Raw genomic sequence first — 27,699 nt, 5'->3', positions numbered from 1 at the left:
TATCAATTCTAAATTCCATGGAGAGGAAATATGATGGACTGAGGTAGGGACTAATGCCTACCCCTGTTCCAATAACTAGGACGATGGAGCGGAGTTGTGTAGTACAAACACAGCTGCCAGGACCCACCACTATGAGTAATATGCAGCAGTACTCAAGAATAGGGGCCGTGGGCTATGTAGACACCCCTAAATGCACCTACTAAAACCTATCACTAACTTCTTCCTACAACAAGAAATGTTGAGACCTACCTGTATCCTATACATTCCGAGTAGCCCTGATTTCTAGTCAAGAAGCTGACAGTTGAGTGAGGAACCAACACAGACAAGCAAATAAAAGATTCAGGCAATGTGGTAAGTGCTATGATTGAAATAATCTTGACAGTTTGGGCTGCCTAATTCTTGGTTCTATACATTGTAGGATGCTCAGAGTAGCCGTGGCCTCTACTTATCAAATGTCAATAGCACCCTGCCCCCAAACCAGTTGTGACAACCAAAAATGGCTCCATCCATCAGTAAATGTCTTCTGGGCAGTGGGCACTTTTGCCCCCTATTGGGAATCAATGCACAGAGCAATATTAAGTCACAGAAGGGGACACCAAAATCAGGCCGAGAGATCCAGAAAAGCTATCTGGAGAAGATATACTAGAACAAAATGTTGAAGTTTTGAGGGGTAAGTAGGAAGTAACTAAAAGAATTAGGGATGCAGGGTTGGAGAATGGCAGAGAGGACCCAAGTTTTCTAATTCATGGTTTAACATGTTCTTCACTACACCAATATTTTCAGAAGTGTGTGACTCAGGATGCTCACCCTTCCAAGTCCGGCTAGATCTTTGGTAAATACAGGCATACCTTGGAGATATCGTGGGTTGGGTTCCAGACAACCACAATAAAGTGAGTATCTCAATAAAGTGAGTCATAAAACTTTTGCTGGTGGAGGGTCTTGACTTCAATTTCTAAAGCAATGCAACATCTGCGAAGTGCAATAAAGTGAAGGGCAATAAAATGAAATGTGCCTGTAGAGAGTTTTGTGGTCAATGATTTAGATCCTCCTCTTGGAGCTTCTAATACATTTTATTTTACAAAATACATTCTAGTATGGTAATGGCTCCGAGAAGTCCTGGGACAAGGTAATCTTTTACATTTTGTAGCATTCTTTCGTAAGGACAGAGGCTTCAGAAAGACATCCCCTGATCTGAATCCTGGTTCTACCAGTTACCAGCTGTGTGACACTGAAAGCATTCTTTCACCTGTCAAAACTTGGCTTACTTCTCTGTAAAAATGAGAATGATCATTAATAAGACACACATCACACGTTTGCTGAGAGGATTAAATAAGATAGTATGTCTAAGTCACCTCTCACTGTTCTTTTCTCTAAGAGGTGCTCAGCATGTGTTATAATGTTTTAAACATACAATTTCCCCAAAAGATTTTGACCACAGAATTCCATTTTCATCGTGAGAAACACCTTTTAGAAAAGCTGTACAGAGCATTCTGAGCGACTCACTTACCGAAGTCTAACTTTATTTATCTTTAACACACAGCACCTACCTGACTCTCTGGAAGGTTGTGAGGATGAGATAGGAATATAAATGGAAAGGTCTTGGGAAGAGAATATAGCGTGACATTTGTGGCAGATGCTGCGAGAAGCCTCCGCCACAGCCATTTTCAGCTTTCTTCCTGCGAACAGAATCCTGATTTTGTTCAAAGAAGCACTTTTTAAGGCTTAAGAAATGGACTATGATTGTTTTAAGCCAATTTTGGGACTTTTTCGCTTCTACTAATCAGCTTTTTTCCCAGTTTATATCTAGGGGCAGCCATTATTGGACCCACTTTGGTCCAATAGTATGCATATATAAAAGGGATACTGTGAGAAGCAGCTTCAAATGTTTAAAACCGAAATTTCCAACACTGACCTCTACCCTCAGCCAAAATTCCACATAAACTTTTACAGGTTCTTGACTTTGTTTCCTAAGCATCCTTCTTCCTAATGTATGTTGATCTAATTATTTTTCTATTCCACCATCAGGAGAAGATGCTTTTCCTTGCTAAACCTCCTACCTTAACTCTGCTATAGGCTCTTCTTCACTCTTGGGGAAAGAATGGCAGGTGGACTTCCATTTTTGTAAAGGAAGCCCACTTGAAACCATCCTGTGTAATTCAATTCTCTTTCCCCACTACCTTTACACCCGTAGGTATTCCTGCCTGTGAAGCAGCTCTAAACTCGGTGATTACACATGCCTCCTGCCTCCTTTCTGACGAGGAGATGTTTTATCTTAATTTTCCTATGATTACTGGAGGCTAGAAGCTCCCTAACACTGGTTAAATTTCTCTGACTCTGCCAAGCCCCCAAGTCAAGTAGTAAATACTGTGAAAACAAACACTTTAAGTGTTCCCGGAGGAGCACTACATTTAAACAACACTGCGTTCCTTCTGCAAGGAAACACATGTGCTTTACAGCTTCAGATTTTCCTTTATATGGTTTCCTTAAAGAAAGGCATGCCTGAGCCAGTACTCGATCCCATGACAATGATTTTCAGTAATGGAGGCTGCAGAGCAGGGGTTGAGAGTGCGGACCCGAATTCTTGGGTCCAAGTCCTGGCTCAACCACTTCATAGCGGGTCTTTGGACGAGTTGATTTCTTTAAGACTCCCATGTTTCATTTGTAAAATAGACATAAAATAGCACTGGCCTTATAGGGCTGTTGTGAACGTTAAATGCCTGGTATATAACAAGCACTCAGTAAGTGTTGGTATTACCCTCACATAAGAAAAATTGATTAGATCCATTTATTGACATAAAAAGATGCATAACGGTGGAGGGAGAGAAAGTACAATAACCTCGCTATGCCCTGATTGATGCCATGGCTCTCTGGGAACTAGGACACAGAGTTAGAGGGCAGATGCCCAGGCTGATGAGAAATGAGGATTAGGGAGACTTCTGGAAGCTTTGAAATGCAATCTCGCCTCAATCTCCAAGCAGACAACAAGGCTGGGGAATGCAGCTCATCCCTTCTATCTAGAAACCCTCACCCTGGCTGTTCTCACAACCCAAAGGGATCAGCTGATTAAGCAGTCCAAACCTAGGCCGATACTTGAACCACCCTCTCCAAAGACTATCATTAATTGTCAAGTTTGGTAGTGAAATTTGGAAGTTATAATGAAGAAACAGCACAGGGAGACAGAGAAAGCAGTGGATTCATGATCAGGGGGCTTGAGTCCTAGTATTGCCTCAGGCACTAGCAGGATGGAAAATCCTAGAAAACCCATCTCCCCTGCCCGGTTAGTTTTCTCCTCTGTGTGATGAGGTGAGATAGGTGATCTTGAAAGACATCTCTTCAACTCCAGTATTCTACGATGGTGGATACATAGTTGTCTCTATTTTCCCCCATTCCCTAGCAGAAAGAATAGAGGAGGAGACTGGGCCACCTACAACAGGAAGTGACAGGGAAAAGCCAGTCAGAGTCTTAAAATTAGCACGTCATCCCCTGAGTCCACACTAGAAACATGCTGACTGAAATCCTAATACAAATTGGAATGCCTAAAACGAAAAAGAAGCAATACCAAGTGTCGGGAAGGATGTGGAGAGACTGGCACTCCCAATACCGTGCTGCTGGGAGGGTAATTAGTACCACCAGTCTGGAAAACTGTTTGGCAGTATCCGCTAAAGCTGAGCCATACACCTACTCTCCCACCCAGCAATCCAGTCCTCAGATTCTCCCCAACGCAAATGCCCACTTACGTGCACCAAAAGACATCTGCAAGAGTGTCCACAGAAGCACCATATGCAGTAGCTAAAAACTGGAAGCAGCCCAATGCCTGCCTAGACAAGCGTGGAGACTTAAATCCTGGTATTTCATACAATGGAACACCTTATAGCCATAGAATGAAATGAATGATAGTACATGTGACACCATGGATGAGTCTCACAAACATGTTGAGCAAAAGAAGTCCGAAATAAAAATGTACAGTTGGATTGACCCGTTTATATTAAGGTGAGAAACAGTCGACACAAATCTGTTGGAAGTCAGCACAGTGGTTACCCTTTAGGGGTGATTAGTATGATTAGAACGGGGTAGGTGAAGGCTGCTGCAGTGCCAGTAATGTCCCGTGTGGCTGCTGGTTACACGGGTGAGTTTACTTTGTGAATATTAACGAATTGCATACTTTTGATTTGGATATATGTTATACTTCAATAAATTTCCCAAAAGAAAGCTTAAATAGGCAAATCACGTCTGAGCTTATTTCCCCTCCGGGGAAAGAAAAGAGCCATATTCTTGTGGCAGGTATAGATCTCTCTGCTCAACCTTTGAGTGTAAAAAAAAAAAAGAAAAAAAAGCTATTTTGGATTTTCTAAACTGAACTTTGTATTCTGGTCCCTCTTCTCACCCTGTCCCCTAACGCACATCTCGTTCTGCTAGAGACGGAAGCAGTATCAGTGCAGCCTGATCTCCCTCCTCCCTTGGTCTCCCCTCCATTGTTTCTGAGCTGCTGGGGTCTTGCACAAGCCAGAGTGGGCTAATCCTGGTGCCACAGCCTGTGACCTCCTCCCACAGGGCCCTGTCATTGTTGGTCTCTGGTTATTTGCCCACACAGATCACCGCTCTGTCCTCTTCCTCCCATCAGGAGGCCTCTCTGCTTTCCCCTGTAAACTTACACCTGAGACTTACTTGTGCAAGGCCTTCTGAAGCCAGGAGAGCTGGCATGTAGCCCCCCAAATGTGAGGGGCAGCATGGGGAGAAGAGGGAGTGCTTACAGAAAATACTGGCGCAAACAGGTCAATATTTCAAAGGTACAGCCTTCTCACGTTTTCATCGGATAAACCTAGTGTTCATCTTGGTAGCCTGTGTAATCCGTTTCGTGAACAGATTTCTCAGAGGAGGAGGACACAGAGGCAATCCTGGAGTGGGAAGGAGAGGCCAGATGATGCGTCTTTGTGTTAGTTCCCTAGGCCTGCATAACAAATCACCATCGAGTGGCTGGCTTAAAACACATTTTATTCTCTCACAGTTCTGGAGGCTAGAAGTCAGAAGTCAAAGTGTTGGCCAGCTTGGCTTCTTCTAGAGGGCTCTGAGGGACCATCAGTTCCACGCCTCTCTCCTTGCTTGCGGTGGCTGCTGGCCTTTCTTGGCACTCCTGGGCTTGCAGATGGGTCCCTCCAATCTCTGCCTCCGTTGTCATTCCGCATTCTTCCCTGTGAGTGTGTGTCTCTTGGTGTCTCTCCAATTTCCTCTTCCAATAAGGACACCACTCATGGATTGGGGCCCACTCTAATCCAGTCTGACCTCATCTTGATTTAAATACATCTGTGTATTAGTTTGCTAAGGCTGCTGCAACACAGTATCACAAACTGGGTGGCTTAAACAGTAAAAATGGATTGTCTTACAGTTCTGGAGACTAGAGGAGTCCCAAGTCAAGGTGCTGGCACGGTTGGTTCCATCCAAGGGGCGCTGAGGGAAGGATCGGTTGCAGGCCTTTCTCCTTGGCTTGTAGACAGTCACCTTCTCCTTGTATCTCTTCACGTCATCTTCACATTGTCTATCTGTGTCCAGATTTCCCTTTTTTATATGGACACTAGTCATACTGGACTAGGGCCCACTCCATTCACCTCCTTTTAAACTAATTGCCTGTGCCAAAACCCTATCTTCAAATTGGGTCACATTCTGAGGTACTGGGGTTTATACTCCAACACATCTTGTTTTGGGGGGAGGATTGATAATTCAACCCAGGGCAACCTACAGAAACCCTATTTCTAAATAAGATGCACAGGTACCAGGGCTCCCCCAGGAAAGGGACTAAATTTCATTATCATCTTTGTATCCCTAGCTCAGGGCCTCACACAATATAGTTTCTCAATGAGTATTTGTTGGATTGAACTAAAGAGTTTGCCCATAATTTCCAAAAACTGTCTTGTTTCATACTTTACTATCAGTCACGAACAAATAAGCAAGACCAATTTGGTTTTGGGTGGGTCTGTAAGTCATATAACCACCGGCCGGCCGTTCAGATCAGGGGGTATCCGAGAGGTGTCCTAACCTGGGAATAGCATCTCACCTAATCAACAAGCATCTTACCATTTCAAGCTGGCACCTGTCGCAGACCGCACTGACCTACTACAGCATTCCTTCTCACTGAGCTTGAATACAGCTTCCGCACTGCCCCCAATATGGAACTCGGAACGATGAAACCAATTTGCTATTCCTTGGGAAGGTCAACTCCATTCCTTTCAATACATGAGAAAATTGAGACCCGTAGTAAAGAAACGTGTCCAAGAGGACAGGGGCAGAGCTAGAACTGGAAATCCATCTCCTAATTCCTAGGACCATATTTGTTCGATCCCCTCCCCCAGGGTTTTCCAAAATGTTCCAGTGAAACATGTATCATTGATACACAGCTGCACTAAACAACACTGATTCACACAATAAGAAAAATCATTCTTTTTTCAAACTTTCTGATCATATCAAAGAAGTCTTAGTTTGATGGTATTATGTCTTAAACAATCGAATTCTCTTTTTGTTAAAGAAAGAGTAGGTCCAAGTTCAGAGTCTTCAGTAAGCAATAGTATCTACTTAGAATTTAATATCACCATCTTGTCTTTCTTTTACTTATGCTTATGATTACCATCAAATTATAATAAATTTTCCACATGTAGCAGTGATGACATATTCCTTTTAAAATGAATTTAAGTTTTTCAAGAGTCAGTATAAAGACAAATATTAACCAAATACAGTATAGCACACAAATGTGGCAAAAGAAAAGCTTGGAAAATACTGTGTAGCAACACGCATTCAGTATGTTCGGGGCTCCACGATCCTCTGCTCTCCAACACAAATAATGCTTTTCCCCCTTTCTTTACCAGAAAACATTTCCTTTTGCTTTGCCTTCTGCCTCTCTCTTAGGTTTTCCTCCTGCTCCCAACCAGCCTCCTCTCTAGGTTCTCACCTGCCAGCCCCCTTGCCTCTCCAGTTGCTAAGCTCTGTCATTTTCAGCACAGCTCCCTCCACCTGCCAAAAACCCAATCTGAGGCTGCCTCTCTGCAAACCATATGGCCTGGCAGACAAGGCAGGCTCAATGTTGATTCAAGAATTGAAAGCAAATCCAGCTTAACCCCATCCTCCCTGCTTAGCAGGAGAGAAAGCGACTGTTGTCCTGTATCTCCTGTATCCTCAGCCTGAGGAAGGTGGGTCCCAGTGAGCCCCACGATCTCTGGTCCTGCCTGACAGGGATTCTGCTTCCCCACTCCTAAGTGATCTTAAACACAACTCATTTCACCAATAAAAACTTATTCCTAACATTCTTTATGCTAATTAACTAACCCAAAGGCATTGATTCAGATAAGGACTCTTCACATACTAATTAAGTCCTCAGCCCTGGAGTGCAGGGTTACCTTGCACACGTACCCGTCACAGCACTTATACTGAAGCATTCTAAAGTAAATTACCATGCACACCATACAGCACTTACGGAACTCTGATTTTGTTTGGGTTGCCAAGCATGCAGCCCTCAGAGATGAATTATGATTGCTTCTGCCAATTTAATCATGAGAAAACCTCTTTTTGTCAGATACTCTCTTTTCCAGCCTTTCCTTATGATCATAGGTGGCTATATGAGGATAAAAATAATAACCGGTTCAAAGGGCTTTTGTTAGGTTTTAATGAGTTAATATATGTAAAGCATTTACAATAGCAACCAATGAAAGTAAGCAGTACGTGAAGTATTAGCGATCATTATCATTATTATTATTACATCTGAAAGGGCTTTGAAAAATGTAAGTGCACTGTGTGAAAGCATGAGATGCTAATGATAACACTGGCCACCCCACATCAGAAATGAAAGAATGTTAGTGTAACTAACAGAACTTAGGAATCTAGGAAGAGAAGAAAAAGAAAGGAGATAAGAAAACAAAAGAAAGCAAAGAGAAGGGGATAGAATGGGAGGGGTTGGGAAGTGAGAGGAAACGCAAGAGGAAAGGAAAGGAGAGGAAATGTATGGCAAGTGAAATTGCACAGAGTGGAAATAAGGGCAAAGTGACAAGAACAGAAAGAAACTCCTCATTTTCTTTTCAGTAGGCATCACTGTAGCTTTGGGAGAACATCATTCAACGTGTACCATTTCCCACAGAGAATAATGTGGCTTACCTACAATTTCATCAGTTGTACCTGAGCTGCATTAAAAGCACTGGAGTCAGCCCTTCACCTTAGGGCACTGCCTTGTGGTGTCATTATTTCAATGACAAACAAAATCTTTCCCAGGAAACAGAACAGAGAAAGTAACTGCAATATGTGTAATGCCGTGAGAAACTCAGGGTAGCTAAGCATTCCCCGTTTGCGGGATTGTCTTATTTCAGATTCCCACCCTGGAGCTGCCTAAGGGTCCTATTTTTGAACCGAGAACCAAGCATTAGCATGTGTCGCTTACATGTGGGGTCCATATGCCTCATTTCCTGGTTCCTGGTCCACACTAAACCAGGAACAAGTAAATTCACTCCCAAGTGTAACACCTTAACTGTTCAGCTCCCCTCCTCCCTCAGAAAGACATTTTCTTCATCTCATGTTCCCTGCCTGGAATCTTGACCCCCTTGTGCCCATGCAACCTCCATCTCTCCCAGTTTCTTCCATCCCAGTGTAAATGCCCAATAAATATTTTTACAGTTTAAAAAATAAAATGATGTATGTAAAGGGGCAAGCAGAGCTCTTACAATCATACTACTACATTATAGCACTTCATAAAGATTAGTTACCCTTCATTTCCCTTCTGTGAATTACGTCTTTCACAACATCTCTACCTCAACCTTTCTAGAAGCAGGGAAGTACAATCTTGAAGGTTAGTTGGCTTTGGGCATAACCGATGGGAAAAATCATTTGCAAGTGGATTACAATTTGATAAATTGTTAATCATCTTATTCTAAAAATAAAATGGGTTGTTGAAAAAAATTACTATTTAACGCATCAGAATAAAATTCAGGAGTTCTACTATCAGTTAGGATACAGAGGTCCATAAATGACCATCCCTCCATAGAAACAGCAACGAAAAACAGATAAGCTTAAAGAAAAAAAATCTTAATTTTCTTTAAAGGCTTTAAAGTCTATAGATGCAAAAGAAAAAAAAATCTAAGTAAACTGAAATGCAGAGCGGGAGAAGGCCTTTTTTAGATGTGCACAGACAAGAGACAATTTTAATCTCCAGGGGAGTTGCAGAGTCTGGGTAAGAAGCAAGCCTGCGGTAGAGAAAACGGCCAAGCTTTTAAACGCTATGCATAGACTGGCATGGCAGACTGGAATCTGAGGGAGCCCCAGACTCAGAGTTAGCTCTCCCCAACCACCAATTTCCCCCCATGGGAATTTTATTCAATATGAGGAATCATCAGAAAGTCTGGAAGAAGGTGTGGAAAGCAGAGAGAGAGATCCTAGTCTTGCGGTGCTTAGATCCCAGAATGCTGCTGGAAGGAGGGGCCTGATCTTCCTCAGGACATTTAACTCAGAAATGAACTGAAACTAACTGGCCATCCAGCCCCACTTCAGCTCAACTGCTAATTAGATTGATGAGCTCAGCCCCTAAAAATAGCTGCATATCAGACAAAAGGGTGGGCCCTTTATGGAAGAAATGATCACCTAATTCAGTTTCTACTCGTCTTTTACGCACTATGTCTTATATACAATAAACAACAATGACATGTGAAGAAGCAGGAAAATGTGACGTGCAGTTAAGAGACATATCAGTATACTCGGACCCACAGACGATGCGTATGATAAAATTTTCAGAAAATGACTTATTTATAATTATTATAAATATATTAAAGAATTAGAGAAAAGGAAGGATTAAATGGGATTAAAGATGAAGAATGTCAGCAAATAAATGAAAACTATGCAAAAGAACCAAATAGAAATTCTATAACTAAAATATACCATATCTTTAAAAAAATTTATTGGATAGACTAAAGAGCAGATTGGACAAAACAGAACAAAGGATTAGTGAACTGGGAGTAAATCGATAGGAATTATTCAACTGAAGCACAGAGAAAAGATAAATTGAAAATAATAACAATATCAAAGACCTATGGAAAAATATAAACTCAACTAACATAAATGTAATTGGAGTCTCATAAATAGAGAAGAGACGAGAGAAGAAAAAAATGTTTGAAGAGATGATGGCCACAAATTTTCCAAAACAATGAAATACTTCAATCCACACATTTTAAAAGCACAAACACAAAGCAGAATAAATACAAAAAAAAAAACACACCAAAAAAACCCGAAAACAAAAAAATGACACCCAGGTACAATATAGTCAAACTGCTGAAAATCTAAGATAAATAGAAAATCTTAAAATCAGTTAGAGGAAAAATATCATTACATCTATGAGAACAAAATAAGAATCATAACTGACTTTTCATTGGAAACAATGGGAACAACACAATGAATGTGTTTTCTTTCAACACATTTTGAATGCGTTGAAAGAAAAAAAAGCTGTCAATCTAAAATGTTCTAGTCAGTGAAAAATAGCCTTCAAAAATTAAGGCAAAATGAAGGCATTTTCAGACAATGAAAAACAGAGAATTTATGACCAACAGAGCTGCACAACAAAAATATGAAGAAAAATCCTTCAGGCTGAAGGGGGAATGATCCAGATGTAAATCCACAGCTGTAGGGAGAAATAAAAAGAACTTGAAAGGATAATTATGTGCACAAATATAAAAGAAGATTTTTAAATGTTTCTTTATAGGACTATTAGCTTTCTAATGTAGATATAACAATATATTCTCAGGTTACAATATATTTGAAGTAAAATACATGGCAAACAGTACAAAAGGCAGAAGAAGGATAAATGGAATTATACTTTTGTAAGGTTCTAACATTGCTTATGGGTGTAATAATAATTTAAGGTGGAATGTGATAAATTAAAGGATGAATATTATAATCTCTAATGAATATTATAAATAATACGAAGAAGTATAGGTAAAAGCCACTAGAAAAGATGAAATGGATAAATTGAAAATACTTGACTAATTCAACAGAAGTCAGGAAAAGAGGATGGACAAACAGCAAGATAGTAAGTTATTGGTAATCATATTAAATGTAAATCTTTTAAACATTCCAACAAATCAATAATTTAAAAATACAAATACAAATTTTTAGAATAAGAAAAAACTTTAGCAGGCATTTCACAAAAGAAAATACTTGAATGTCCAACAAGCATATGAAAGAGTGATCAACATTAGTCATCAAAGAAACACAAATATATTCCCTCTTGTTTTTTTTTAGAGAGGTGAAATGTGTTATACTTTTTTTAAAAAAATAAAGTGGATTTTTACTAGTGACCCTTTGTTAGTTAATCTTTCACATGGGTCATATTGATCTTTGCTCTAGGATTGCACATTAATTGTTACCTTTCTCAAGAGTGTGTATGTGTATATTTTTTTAATGGAAGCAAGTTCCAAGCTCAGTATTATAGACAGTAAATTTGTAAACTTCCTTAGCTTTGCCCCTGAGTACAATGCATTCTGAAGTGGCTGGGGGAAAAAGTAAAAGGACTAGGAAATGAAAATGCTTGGGTAGTAGGAAAAATGTTATGTTTCTCCAGGTGAGGAATTTGAAACATCATTTGTAATGTTTGATTCATATAATTTAGAAGTTAAAATTGCTTCCTTATTTTAAACAAGAGGTACCTGCCTTGTATATGTTTTCTCTCTCTCTCTCTCTCTCTCCTTCTCTATCTCTCTGTCTCTCTCTCTCTCTCTCTCTGCAGGATATTTCAAGGTAAACATTCAAATATGTCTTATAACTAATTTTTCTTGTAAATCACAACCATTATCAACTTGCAGTTTATGAAGAGAATTAACTTTCCTTGGCAATCATATTTTCCATAAACCCAAGGCTGTCCATGCTGATGTTCTGTGCAGTCAGGTAAAGAGTAGTTCTGAGAATGAGGTGACCTGCCATTTGGGTAACACATTTGCTGTTGGAATGTTCTCCTTATCTTCCTGGCAAATTCACTGGAGACACATTTCACCGTGGCTGCTCACGGTACAGCTGCTGTCACTCCAGCATGGTGTGTGTGGAGGAATCCAAGATGCAAGTGCGTTACGTGTTTGCCTGGACACTTGCCCACAGTTCATTACCAGATAGGCAAGTCTGTTTGTTCTCAACCAGATGAAGTTTCCGGAAGGCTTCATGTTACAGTGCGTCCAAATTTTCTGTGCCATTGACCCTTATTCCTCTTGGAGAACGAAAGTGAAGAAAGCTTCCTTGTTCACAGACATAGCATATAAATTAATCATGATTTGGGTCCTAAGTTTTTTTTTTCCGCCCGAATAGTAAAAAGGTCAAAGCAAATGCTATGACACAGCCTGTCTTTCTATAATGAACAGTTGCTTTCTTAAGAAAAGTTGCACTAACAACATTTGCCTTATAATAATTTATATCATTTATTGACTGCTTATTGTCTGCTAGGCACTCTGCTAAGGCCTCACAAGATTATTTTCCTGACTCGTCATAATCCTATGAAATAATCCACCTTAGTATCCCCATTTTACAAATGAAGAAACTGAGGCTGAGAGCTTACGTCATTTTTACACTATTCTTGATGGGGCCTGCCAGGATTCAAACTCGAATTCAAAGAAGTCTAATTCACAACCACTGTCCTTCGCTGCTCCTCATTGAAAACAAATGAGAAAGATGCAGCTAGCATTGGACAAAAAAAGATTAGGAGCTAGAGAATTTCTTTTACAGACTTATCACCTCTGCCCATTGCCAGCACAAAATGAAATAAAGAATAGTGGATTTCACCATCACGAATAGCCAATGAAAGAAACTCCTGCTCTGGGAGACCAGCTTTTCTCATTCCTTTGGTGCCATTTCCTCTGTGGTTATATCAGAACCCTGATGTCCCACACAGGTAGAATTGTGGCTCTAATTGAGCAGTGCTACCACATCTAGCTTGCATTATGAAAATTCAAGCTGTGGGAGAAATATCTGTAGCGATCAGATAGATTTCCAAGTATGAAAAGGTCAGATTCTTTTAGGGAGCCTCATATTTATTTCTTGCTATGCCTGGACCCTGGGCTTTATGGTGCAGGGAACAAAGCCCTGAGTGCCCTGCACTGACCTTCTCTCTAATAGTCTGCCACCAGCAGAGAATTTGAGGGCATTCTGTATCCTGAGAAACAGCCACAGAGAGGTGGAATTTTCTTTACATCTCATACCCTACCAAAGTAGTTAAAATGGTTACTCTGTGTATTACTCAGATTTCTGCTGTGACAATGCCACATAGGAAACACAAGAAAGATCTAGTTCGTGCTCATGGGACGGTAGGTTCTCTGTGAATTGGCTTCACTCAGCATGGCTAGGCTAAGCTCTAATCTGTGGTTTAGGTTTAACTCTGCTCCTGAGTGTCTGTATTCCAGGATTCTGGCTGAGAGAGCAATGGCTACCTGGGACATACTCGTGTTGAACTCAAGCTCCTTCTGCCCCAGTAACCCAGTTGGGAAGGCCATCAGCACGTGGTGTCATCCTTGATAGTCCCAGCCCTTATCACAGGCTTCCTGCAAATAACCAATGACACATCAGTGATCTGTAGTCTTTTATCACCACTGTTTCCATATGTAAATCTTAACTCCCCATTTAAGTGTAAGATACTCTGGGCAGATGTACTGGTTGCAATGTTTACTCTGTGTTATGGGCTGAATGTTTGTAACCCCTCAAAATTCATATGTTGAAGCCCTAACCCTCAGTGGAGATGGAGACCGTTGGGAGGAAATGAGGATTAGATGAGGTCATGAGGATGGGGCCCTTAAAATGGGATTAGGGCCCTTCTGATAAGACTTCAGAGAACTGGCGCGCGCGCTCTCTCTCTCTCACACACACCTTTTGTACTCATTCACAAAGAAGAGTTCATGTGAGGACAGCAAGAAGGTGGCTGTGTGCAAGCCAGGAAGAAGGCTCTCACTAGAACCCACCATACTGACACCCTGGACTTTCAGCCCTGAGAACTGTAAGAAATAAATGTCTGTGTTTTAGGACCACCAGTCTATGGTATTTTGTTATGGCAGCCTGAGCGGACTAAGACAGTCTGCCACCTCAGGTCACAACTGATTGGTCCATGTTGGGTGAGTACCTCCCTTACTCCCCACCCATGCCAATGCTGATTGGTTCAGGCACAGGCACCTGACCTAGGTCAGACCAATCAGAGAATTTCCATAGGCTTTGGAGGACCCATAACGAGGAAGGTATTCTCTCTCCAGTGGCAGAAACAGAAAGGGTAAAATCAGGAAACTCTTGCGGACATTTTCCTACCTTGTAGAAAATGAGATCAGTGCACAGGGACTAGTGGATATGAGAACTAACAGAGAGACCTAATATAGTTGAGCTTTAGCTTCCAGGGTTCCTAAGTCCTAGTTGTGGCCTTGCCCTTCCCATGATTTGATATTCATGCTTGTATTCTGGGGCCAGAAAAGTCCCCTTTACTTAAGCAACTTTGACAATGATGTCTGTCACTTGCTCTAGGAGGAATTAAATGTAGTATTTCTTCAGAAAGCGGAACAAAGATCAGGGGAATAATAAGTACTTGTTGATTACTTGCTTGCCACTTATTGGCTTAAGACTTGCTGAGAGACACCATTCTAGGAAAATATTGACGGCCATAGACTTCAACCAGGAGATGTAACCCCAGGCAATTCACACTTGCAGTACTTGTGAAATTCAAGACCATGGCCTAGCATGGAGGGTGAAAACAAACGAAGGGGCCTCTACTTGGGAGGGGAGAAACAGACACAGTGATGGCTTTCCCCCAGGATACCACACTCGAAATGATGACAAGAGAAAAAGGAGAGAGGGGAACAGTCTGGGCCAAGGATCAGAAGACCTGGATCTTCATCCCGAGTCTACTACTGACTAGCTGAGGGATTGTGGAATAATCACAGAGCTTCCTTGGGCTTATGTTTTCTCATTTATAAAAGGAGATTAGATAAGAAACTGCCAACAGCCTTTGAAGAAGTAGGGGAGGTTTTCCCTCCCCTTTACCCTCAGGAGGCTCTGACAGCCATGCCCTCATCTGAAGGGCATCATGGTCTCTCTTCAATGTGAGGCCAACACAGTCTGCCGTGGTGTGCCAAGCCCTGCAGGTAGCAGTCACCAATGCAAACCTACTGTCTGGAAAGGGTAGAGGCGGTCCTCGGGAAGGTCAGTCCTTAGATGGAAACTTGGACGTTGCCAGTCTGGATCAGAACCTATATAGCAGGGGACTTAGGGGCCACCAAATTTACCAATGAGGAGAACCTTGGCTCCAAAGCAAGGTACCAGAATGACAAGCCTACAGGGACAGAGCACTCACTAGAGCTGCCATGTCCCAGGGAGGGCCCCTACGTAATATCAGGATCAACGCATTAGAGCTGCCTTATTTGCATACATGTAATACCAGGGTGAACATATTAGGGTTGCTTGGGTTGCATAGATATAAAGTCTGTAGCTTTTTAGCCTGACCGGTGGAGGTGGCAGAGCCAGCATGCATACCTGTCAGACTAGCAGGGTTTACCAAGTATGAGAAGCCTGAGCTCCTGCAGTGCCGTGACACTGGCTCCCACTGCAGGCCCATGCTGTACTGGGGCTCTCCTGGTGTTTGAAGGTCCTGTTCCTGTCTGGGAATTCTGTACCTTGTCCTAGATCCAATCTCCAGTGCTAGGCTCGGTGGCTTCTGGCAAGAGAGAGCATCCAGAGCTTCAATTCATACCGATATACACCACTGTAATCCTCTGTGGAAAGGTTAGGGTACTATGGCCTCCCCCGTTTCAAAGGAATGTGTGTGTGCCCGTGTGGTGGTGTATCTTAACAGAAAGGTTTGGTTTAATCAAATCAGATAGTCTTATACTGGATAATATTTTGTTATGTTCAATAATTTTATGATAAATAGCAGTCATTTGGAAAGCCTACCTCTGGTGGGTTACCACTTATTACACCAAAGCCATGGAACAAATGTAATATGATTCACTGAAGGCTTTAGACCTTCAAACCTAAGCCACCCCCACAAAAAAAAAAAAAAAATGACACAGAAGTGAGGCTAAAGTATGTGTCTCAATGGACACTCTGATTCCCAGTTTCTTTCTCCTTTCTTCTTTCTCTGTTATCCTTCACCTAACTTTATTTCCTGTCTCTCCAAGTTCAGAAGACCCAAAAGAGTCTAAAGTCCTTAGGCAAAGTCTTTCTTGTGCAGAGAAAATAATAAACTCATAGGGAGAAGAAGGAAGGAAAGAAGGAAAGGAGGGAGGGAGGGAGACAGGAAGAAAAAGGTAGAAAGGGGATTTTCTGAAAAAATTAGAAATTAATTCCAAAATTTTGTCACCCATCTATATTTAATTCTGTTGGTGCTTTATGCTGTTTGACATTTATTTTCCATTTACCTGTTTGTTTTGCTGATAAGGAAGCCAAATTCAGGCCTGTTAAGTGCCAGAAGGGAAGGCTATTCCAGCCACCATTGTAGATAAGCCCCTCGGACATGCAGACACATTTCTCAAGTTCGGTTCAGTGGAAACAGATTGGGGATTTTCATCACCTAAGTCCCCAGTGTTAGGGGCTGTCAGCTCTGATCATCAGTCTTGTTGATTATCCAGGTGCTTTGTTTTCCTGCCTACTGCCCAGGTTAGCTCAATGTCATAATATTAGTTTAAGGAATAAGGAAGCATAGGAAAGGAAGCTTAAGGGAAAGAGAAGAAACACACGCTTCAGCACATTGGAAGGAATTGGAAAACTTAACTCTGATTCCTAAAGTAGAGTCACTCTTGTCCCTTTTTCTGAGAGCAGGTTAGATACCTGGGGACAGCAGCCCAGGCAGCTAGTGAGCAGTATAACCAGTGGTCCCAACATCCTGCTTCTCAAGCCAGGGCTTAGGCTGCGTCTAAGCGATGCAGACGTCTTTCAGACAGAGAAGTAAGGTAGAGCCTTACAGCATAGAGACCATACAGCTGGGAGGGTGAACAGGTGCGCTACTTATAGTTACACAAGGACATCACGAGAAACCGGCGGCACTGGCTGGTGTGGTTACCCTTCTAATGAACTGGGGACACAAGCAGCCCCAATCCTGTTCTGGTCATGGTTCTCTTTGAGAATGGGATGAAATGTATGAACTGTCTCCCTGCACAAATGGACATTATTTTGTATAAAAATTCTGGAGTTCCAGAAGCCCCCTTCAGCCCATCCTTTGGTTCCAGGCTAGGAAACCTTTTATAGCAAAGATAATAATAATGGCCTGTAAAACTACCCCCTCCCCCAGCCTCCATGAATTCATCGCAGGAACCAAAAGGGATCCCCAGAATTCTGTGTGCTCCTGAAAGATCCCCACCGTCATCTCACCCTCAATACTTTCTGCCTCGACACTGTCAGGTCAGCATAGTCTTTTAACGCACTGTAGCTCAGGTTTCTCCAGGCATCACAAGCTGCCTGGGACTCCCAGGCCACTTCTTATATCCCACACAGCTCAGGGGGCAGCCAGGTAAAGGACCCGTGCCCACCCTGCCATGATGCCGCACCTTTCCCTTTAGTTTTGGCGCGAGCACTTATCACCATCTAAGTTGCATTTTACTTGTCTGACCCCTTTAGGCATAGAGGCAGAAATTCCTGTCTGTTAACTGCTTTATCCTCAGTAACTAAAAACAATGCGTGGTGCATAAAAGGCAACCCATAAGTGTATTTTGAATGAAAACCTGATGAATAAAAAGCTAACATTTATTGAGCACCTACTACCTGCCAGGCATGTAGGCACTTTTGCATATACTATTTCATTTCATCTTTGCAACAACCCAATGAGGGAAGCACCTTCATTGCATTCATTGTACCAATGAGGAGACAACCTTAGAACCTTATACAAGGTGCCCAAAGCCCCAGAGCCAGTAAGTGGTGAGTCAAGATTCACTCTGGCATGTGTGCTTCTAAGTCCTGGGGTTTTATTGTGGTTTGAAGTCATTACACGAAATATCCTAAGCCACAGATGGGGCATCTTGACCTCTATTTTCTGTTTTTGCCTGAGCTGTACTTTCTGTTATTAACAGATGAGAAGATAAACCTGATTTGTTCTCCATAAACCCACACACACACTGGACCTTGAACTGTTTGATTAGAATAAGTATCTTCATGAAACTACAAGGCATTACTCACTTCCCACAGCCCCTGCACAAACAATATCCACTAGATGAGAAGTCAGGTTGGAGAAACCCAGTCGCCCTAACAGCATTCCCGGCGTGTTCACAGTGTGGACCGAGGAGCCCAGTGCAGTCTCAGCAGGATGCACTGTCCTTGCAAGATTGCACCGGCACATTCGTTTCTCATTCACGCACAGAGCGGACACCTCTGGAAAGAAGGGCTCTGGAGCAGGCAACTGCGGGCTGACCAAAAAGCAAGCAAGTTGTCAACTTGAAAGGACAGGAGCACCTTCCAAAATAGAGCTCTCACTGCCTCCCACACTGTAGCTAAGATGCTGCTGCAAGAGGAGAGATGTGAGGGCCTAACTCAACAAGCAGAACAACAAAAAAAATCATTTGTGCAAAATCTGCATTAACCTCCACGTTCCCATAAATGCCAACCCTTTGCGTGCTAAGTAGAATCATCCCTTACTTATTTGTATTAGTGATATTGTAGGAGGTTCACATTCAGGGGATCCCCCCTGTCCCCTCGCCAAAGCCCCAGTGGAGCTCGAGATTTACACATTAAGGTATTAAAGGGAATTTATGATAAAAGTCACTCATTTGGTATGCAAGGACATGCCAGGGATGGAGCTGGAGGACACAGGAATGGAAAAAGCAAGAACCAGATCTCTCGTGTCTTGTCCTTCTGGTGCTAGACCTCGAGTGGAGCTGTTATGCTTTCTAAGGCATGTAATGTTAGATCATTATCAGCGCTGCAGGAGCAAAAGCTATGGTGCCACCGAGTCACCCAACAGGAACAGAGACCTGGAGGTGGGTATCCAAAGTGTCTTAGTTACACCAAGCCTGATTGCAGGCTTTTCTAGAAGGTTCTCAGAAGCAGTGGTGCCTTTCACTTGTGCTAGAACTCCTAGACCAGAATTCCCTTGGGTGCTGGTTTAAACGCAGACTCCTGGGCCCCATCCTGTGTCTCTGAAATCCAAATCTCTGAGGGCTGGACCCGGGAATGTGCATGTTCACAGTCTCCCTGGGACAGCTGGTGCTCATCCACCATGGGACCACTGGCCTTGTGATGATAGCTCGAGACCCCTACACCCATAATTAGGATTAAGATACTCTATGTTCTTTCTCCCTGGGGTGGCTTTTCTCATCGTACTAGTTTAAAACCATCTTGTTTTTAGGAGCTAGTAGAGAATTTATTAAGCACTTGGGCTTTATAAATCACGAGAGCCAGGTCCAAATCTATCACTAAGTAGTTACAGAAACTTTGGACACGTGACTTCGCTCTTTAAGCCTCAGTTAACTCATCTGTTCACTGGGGAGTAATAGCCACCTGTGAGTGTTGTTGAAGGGAGTCAATGTGCAAATGCCTGCAAGGTGCTTTAGGCAGTGCTTGGCATGGAGCAGGGTAAGACGGTGGGAATGGTGGTGACACTGAGACTGAGAGCCAGGAGAAGGGAATGCTGACAGTGCCATGAGGAGCCTGGGGTTTGCAATCCAAGAATTTGATGAAATGGGATAAGAAAAGGGGTGGGTAAGTCCATGGGAAGGTATTTGTCAGGGACAAAGGGAGTACCGCGTTCCAGGGGCTTTGCAAACTGCATCCCTTGGGTCAAATCCAGCTTGCCATCCATTTGTAAATAAAGTTATACTCGTATTGGAGCACAACCACTCATGCGTTTACACAGTGTCTATGGCTGCTTTCAAGCCACAGTGGCCGAGTTAAATCATTGCGACAGAGACTGCATTGCCCACAAAACCTAAATATTAGGTTGGTGCAAACGTAATTGAGGTTTTTGCAGTTGTTTTTAACCTTTTAAACCACAATTATGTTTGCACCAACCTAATATTTACTATCCGGTCTTTTTTAGAAAAAGATTTCCAATTTCTCCAATTTCTACCCTACTGGGCAGCAAGAGGGGCTTTTATTCAGGAAGAGGAGACACTGAAGGAAGAGGACAAAGGTGCAAGCTGAGCTGTACCGCACTGACCACCAATTCTCCATATGCACCAGAAACCACACACACACACACACACACGCGCGTGTGCACACACCTCCTCCCATGCTCACTACACATGACACAGCCCCTACACCATCCCCATGTCCCCACAGACACTCCTATACACCCCACACACCCAGATTGCTCCACACACCCCACCCATGTCCTGTATCTCATACACACACTACTCACAAAACACCCCCTGCATGCCCAGATGTACACATATTCTGCCAACACCAGACATACCCCCCAGCTACACACCTCCCCACAAACACTTTTTCCTCCCCACCCTAGGAGACTGCAAGGATGTGTTCAGTTCTTCTCCTTTGTGACAATTAGAGGTGACAGAACATACAAAGACTTTAGCTCCCAGCAGGCAGTGTCATGCAACGTAATGCCTGTAGTTTAGGAGAAGGCAGTAGTTGATAGTGATCTTTTGCTATGTAACAAATTTCCCCAAAACGCAGTGGCTTAAAACAACACACATTATCATTTCAATTTCTTAGGGTCAAGAATCTGCTTAGCTTGCTTAGCTTACTGCCTCTTAGCTTACTGCCTCTTAGCTTGCTGCCTCTGATTCTACGGTTTCTTAAAGGCTGTGACTAAGCTGCCGGCTGCAGTCTCATCTGAAGCTTGACTGGAGAAGGGGCTGCTGACTAATGTGGTTGTTGTCAGCGTTCTCTTCCTGGTATGGAGGGCCTCACGTCCCTGCTGGCTCTAACAATTCCTCGCCATGCCGGCCTCTCCATGGGCAGCTCATACTATGGCATCTGGCTTCCCGCAGAGCAAACGAGAGAGAGAGAGAGAGAGAGAGAGAGAGAGAGAGAGAGAGAGAGAGAGAGAGAGAGAGAGAGAGAGAGAGAGAGAAAGAGAGACAGAGAGAGAGAGAGAAAGAGAGAGAGAGAGGAAGCAACCAAGATGGAAGCTCTAGTCTTTTTGTAATTGAATCTTGAAAGAGACATCACCTGAGGTCACGCTGTAGTCATTAGAAATCAATCACTAGGCCCAGGATACCCCCAAGGGCGAGGATCACCAAGGGCAGGAAGGCCAGGGGTGTGTGGGGGGGTCGGGGGGAGGTCACTGGAGGCCATCCTAGAGGTGGCCGACCACAGCGGCGCAAAGTGTGAAGAGGAGTAGAAATGCGCTCTGGAGTAAGACTACAGCCAATCCTCACTACTCACAGATTCCGTTTCTGTGAATTTGCCTGCTTGCTAAAATGTATTTGTAACTCCAAAGTCAATACTCTTGGCACTTCCACGTCGTTTGTGGACATGTGAAAAGCAGGGGAAAATGTGAGTCACCCACCACACACGTCTGAAGCTGAGGGGGACAACAAGAGGGACCTAACCTGTATTTCTCTCAGGAGCAATGGGTCAGTATTCACTAATTCGGTGTTTGTGGAGACTTTACAGGGTATAACTACCGTGAGTAGCAAGAATCCATTATACCTGAGTTTGAAACCCAATTCCACCCTGGCCCACCTGTGTCATTCTGGGCCAGCTTTTTAAACATTCTGTTTTATTTTCATTAAGAGTAAAATGGGGATAACAATAGGATGTATAACCAAGAGCTTTGGGGAGAACAAACTGCCACATTCCCACTACAGCAGATGGCACAAAAAATGCTTAATAAATAGGAGATATTATTATAATTCTTTTTGTCTGAGCTCAGTTTCATCTGGATTATACCGCGTTTTCCGGAGACTTCCTTTTTTCTAATCTGTTGGGCACAGATTAACTGCATATCGAATGGAACAATGATTCTCTGATTCTATCAGGCAGAACATCTAGAGCTGGAGGAGAGTGAGAACGTCTGTGTCTGGCCTCGGGGTTTGATATCATAATTATGGTTGGTGGGGTGGCAGTGTGTGAAGCATTATAAAAACTCTCACACCAGAACCCACATGAAGACACTAAATCCATAGTATCGACACACTGTTGACTCATTTTCCCCTGGATCCCAGAGAACGCCTGGCAGATGGAAATGTACCCAAGACGCAGCAGCCGTGGTATTTTCCCCACGTCACCAGGCATGAGGCCAGAAGCGGATTTGTTCATAGTACACAACGGGATCAATCATCTGTAAATAAGTCGCCTACGTTGTGTTGGAGATGATTTTTCATCTCGAAATGCCGAGTCATCGGCGCAGGAGCTGGGGTGTAAAATCTCTGTGGCCTCTGGCTTTGGGATGTGACCTTGCTTTTGTAAGTTGATCAACAAGCCGAGGGCTCTGTCTTCCTTCAAAATGGAGAGCACTGGGGAGTTCTCCAACACAGACGCCTTGGGGAGGGGCATGGGTGGATTTCAAGGGCTACTATCATTGGCCCTCTGTCGGGAAGGCAGACAAATTTTGTGGGAGGATTATTATGGCCACAGTCAAGGGGGTTGTGTATTATGCCCTGTTTTTTGAGGGCATCCTGCTGAAGCTCAGTGACTCAGGATCATTTAATCTCTCTGAGACCTAGTTGTCCTCATCTGTGAAACAAGAATGGTAAACAGTACCTGTTTTCCAAAGTATAATATCTATGTAGACTCATCCACATGAAGAAGAAATAACTTCAATTTGTTCCCAGTGGGGTCATGTTGCCATGCACCCTTTCCTCCCCGGGTTTAGTAATAGCTACTGGCAATAGCTAACTTTTATGGAGCACTTAGATCCTAGGCATTATCTCCTCTACTTCTCTTCAAAGCCTATTATTATTCCCATTGTACAGATGAAGGAACTGAGGTACAGAGACGTGAAGTAACTTCACGAAGTCACACAGCTAATAAGTTGCAGAGCTGGGATTTATCCCTAAATCATTTGACTCCAGAGCCTATGCTAACATCTAACACCTCCCCTAGAAGATATCTGTATTTTAAAAAAGATAACATTTTAACCTAAATACAGAGTAGGGATTTCATGTAAGAGAGAGACATCTAGGGAAGACAGGTTCTGCATCATACTTCATTCATGATTATCTTACCACCATTTGAGAGCTGAGTACCTGAAACAGGGTTTAGAAAATTAACCTCACTCATCATTTCTCCCTTTGTAGATATCAATCTTAAATTCTTCAATCTTAAATAAGGAGCTGTGATCAATTTGTATGTTAACACACTTTAGAGTCTCAGGTTGAGGTGTGCAGGGCAGCACGCCCCCAAACTCCACAGACACTTCCACCTGTGTTTTATTTTTTAATAAAGCACAGTTTATCCCACACTTACTCAGTGTCAGGGACTAGACTCAGTACCTGACAGGCTTTATTGCTACTCTTCACAAAAACTCATTAACTAGCTACTAAAACTCCCATTTTACAGATGAGAAAATAAAGGCAAAGCAGTCATGTGGCCTCTCAAGATAGACAACCAGTAATAGGTAGATTCCAGGATTCTTGTCCAGGGCCACCTGGCTCCAAACCCAGACCTCCCGCTTTACCACTGTGACCACTGTGACCCCAGAAAGCTTCCTTGATGCTACAAACCTGTACCTTGAGCCAAAAGGTTTCATTACTCTGGCTGCTACCAGGTGGCAGCTGAAATTGCCAGACTGGATAAAAGGCTGTTGAGCTTGGCAGGAGATAGATATGCCACATAAAATAAAACCTCTTTGCAGGCAGAGAAAAGATGTAACCCAGAACACCAGCTAACACATATTAGGGGTATAATGTGACTCAAGTTGTCAGTTAACTTTTGTCACACCAAGGAGAAGTACAACTGGAAAGGCCAATGTGCCAGGATTCCTACCTTGGACGTCAACCACAGTATTGAAGAATGTTCTTATTTCACCACAAAAAGGTCAACGTTGTCAACAGAAATTTGCTGCCACCAATCCAATGCCAACAAGAGTCCTCAATCTGGAGTACAATAAAAGGAGAAACTTTATTCAGTAAAGACTTTTCAAACTGGGGAAACTCAGCCTCTGGTGGAAACTGAAAGTATGCTCCCCCCAGACAAAGAAGAGACCACTTTTTATAGAGAAAGTTCCTGCCATAGTTCCTGGTTGGTCCATTTTTATGCAACTGAGGGATCCACATTTGTACAGTCTGATTGGTCCTTATAGCACTGTCCTGATTGGTCATTATGGAGCTTCTCTGATTGGTTGGCAAAGATGCAAATGAGGACATAGCTATGCAGCTTCAACTGGACGGACAGATCTCAGCCCATTGGTCAGAATATGATTCCAGGAACTCCTTTATAAGATTCGTCTCAGAGCGCAGGAACCCAGCGCAAGAGGCTTGGAGGCTCGGCCTGTGGCTTTTCCACAATATGCAGTGTGTATGACAAGCCCCTGAAAACAGTGGTTGCTAGACTCTGATTATGAATTTGGGCCCAGTTCACCCCAAGGAGTCCTTTTTACCAAATATATTCCTTTTTGGGATCAACAATGTGTAGGCCGGCACCACAAAAAATCCTTTTAAACATGGAAAACTTTTCGAGCAATAATATCTTAAGCTGGAAGCAATGGAGGGTTTGTTTGTTTTTTTCTTAAGTCATAGGACAAATTCTGACACCCAATTCTGGGGCTCTTTGTCTCAAAAATTGGCCCCAGCAGCACATCCTGATGGACGTACACATTGAAATAACATTTGGGAGGGCAATTGAGCATTACAGATCAAAGAGCTTAAAAACATGCATAGTCTTTCATCCAACCATTCTGTGTCAAGGACTGTATCCTAAGGAAATCAGAGATATGCACAAATGAGTTTACCATGACATTATTTTTTAAAGAAAAATGTAGAAACAATTGACATGTCTAATAACAGGAATAGGTTATACTAACCCACTGTGGTCAACTAGGCAGGTGCTTCAAAGCTCATGGCTTTCTCTCTCAATCCTGCGTCGCCCCCAGTGCACCCCCTCTGGTCGATAACAGCCTCCTTCATCCAGGGGCACCATGCAGAAATCTGGGAGTGCTCCTGGAAGCCTCCTCCCCTGACCTCCCCTATTCACTCAGTCACCAAGTCCTGTTGCATACAACTCTTAAATCCATTTACTTCTCTCTGTGTCCAGGTGGCATAACCCTAACCCAAACTTTCTCTCCTGGATACTCTTGGACCCCTATATCCACCCATTTCTAATCCGTCCTCCTCTCCCTGCTGTGACCAGAGTTCTCCTTTCATTATATACTTAAACTTCTATTTTATTTTGCTTTTTTAAAAAATTTTTTTTAATTTTTTTTTTATTGGGGATTATTGGGGATCAGTGTTTCTCCAGGGTCCATCAGCTCCACATCAGTGTCCTTCAATCTAGTTGTGGAGGGTGCAGCTCCCTGGCCCATGTGGGAATCGAACCGGCAGTGCTGTTGTTCAGAGCTCGTGCTCTAACCAAGTGAGCCATCCGGCCGGTCCAGAGAGTTCTCCTTTTAAAAGGAACTCTGATTAGGTTCATTCCCTGCTTTCCTCTCAAAGTCTTCTGTTGTACTTGTGATAAAACAATTCCACCACAGGCCCAGCTATGAGACCCAAACTTTTCCATGAAGGGCCAGTAGAGGAAGGTAGTAAATTTTCTATAAAGGAAGAGAATAAATATTTTAGGCTTCACAGGCCATATAGCCTCTGTAGCAACTATCATTTCTGAAATCACGGTGTGAAAACAACTATAAATATTATGCAAACAAATAGGCATGGCTCTGTTCCAATAAAATTTTATTTTAAAAAGCACGTGGTGCGCTGGATTTGGCACCTAGGCCGCAGTTTGCCTACTCTTGCCCTACGGATCCAGCCCCCATTTTCCTGCCCCTTCATCAGGACCTCAGGCAAACTCTTCCCTCCACGAGGCATTTCCCTCCTTCCTTCTGTTCCCTGTCTGCCCCCCCCACCCCTTTTGACCCAATGCATGTCCCCCTTTTCTGCGCAATGATTTCTCACTGTTCTGATCTCAGTTTCAAGGGCCTTTCCTTAGGTGCACTCCCTGATATACTCAGGCCAGGCTAGAATCCCCATTTTCTCAAAATACTCAGTACTTGTCCTTGGTTGAGTTTGCCAAATTTGAGATTAAATGCTTCTTAGTGCAGTTGTGTGTTTATACGTCATTTCTGCTGGACCCAAAGTTTCATGAGATAAATGATTATGCACATTATTGATCACAACTGTATTTTGAATGCCTGGTGAGATGCCTGATACACATAAAATGCATTAAAAGTTTGTGGAAATGCTGAGTGAATAAATGATCACACAATTAGGAAAAATATGCATAGACATATACTGAAATATTAGGAGATAAGTGTATAGGTGATTTTTATTTTCTTCTTGTACATTCCTCTATTTCTCAAATTTTTCACAAAGTGTATATGCTACTATTATACTCAGAAAAATAATCAATGTCAAAAGAAAAAGAGAGAAGGAAAGAGAGGGGGAATAGAAGGAAAGAAAGAGGGAGAGAAAGGGAGAGAGAAATTGAGAAGAGACTGCTCCTGACTTCACATAACCTACAAAACTAGCCCGTTTTTGGTACACCTCACTTTGGACCATTATCTTTCCTCTGCTTGTTCAGTGATGTTGCATAAACCCTCTACATCCCTTCTTGTTGCCTTTATTTGGCCATTCCTCATGTTCCACAGGGGACTCTGTCAGGCCCAGGACCACCTGTGTACCTGGGCAGTGATCTGAGTTGAGTTACCACTTCCAGGAATGCTGTAACAGATGGACACTTGTGTACACACATCCATGTTGTCTAAGTGGTCTTCCAGGGACTTCCAACTCCAAGTTTAGGAAGGGAAGGGGTTAAGAGATCAATTGCTGCCATGTGAGACTACAGGCACCAGTAGTTTTGCAATGCAGCAACTGTCCATGCAGATGGGAAGTATGACAGAAAACTTATTTATTTCACTCAACAGAGGCTCAGCTTCAAACATCTGGTCATTTCTATGCCAGGCTGGTCTCCAAGTAGTACTTGGGGGCAACAGGCCACATGGCCACCATTCATCCAGTAATTCCCTCCACATTCAAGAGGAAGCAAATGAAGAGGAGACAGATTATCATCACCAAATAGAGATAGCATTTTGGTCACCCTCTGAAAGAATCTGTGTGGGTGGAATAAAGAGGGGATTAATAATTGACAAAAATGTGCGGATTGTGTAAAAGGCTGTGGGGCTACAAAGAAGTAAAAGCTTTATCTCTGTCTTTGATTCAGAAAGTTTTCGGACCAGTTGGATGTTCAAAAAAAAAATCACATAGAAAGACAACAATACAAGGTAAAATAAATAGCAGCCATAATTGTCAAATAAATGAGAGTGACCGTAAATGACACACAGGTCCCACTTCACCCGGTTCTCACAAAGTCAAGGCCATTACCACACATTCTTAAGTTTCATGACATACCAGGGCATCACTAATCCCAAGTAACAGAAAATCCCAACTCAAAAGGACTTAGATAATGAAGCAAGTATCACTTCGTGTGTGATGATTTTCAGAGGTAGGGCAGGGATTGGTTGTTAAGCAGCTCATAAAGACATCCAGATTCTTCCTGTTTTCACATCTCTTCATTCTGCTTCAAACTCAGACTTGGAATTAAAATGGCTGCAGCACTTACAGACATGACAGTGAGACATGGCAATCCCTGTTTATGATTTTCTGTTAGGAATGAGAAAACTTTCCTTGA

Source organism: Rhinolophus ferrumequinum, chromosome 24 (genome assembly GCF_004115265.2).
Source record: "Rhinolophus ferrumequinum isolate MPI-CBG mRhiFer1 chromosome 24, mRhiFer1_v1.p, whole genome shotgun sequence".
In the NCBI taxonomy this organism is placed as follows: Eukaryota; Metazoa; Chordata; class Mammalia; order Chiroptera; family Rhinolophidae; genus Rhinolophus; species Rhinolophus ferrumequinum.
This window is presented reverse-complemented; position numbering follows the sequence as displayed.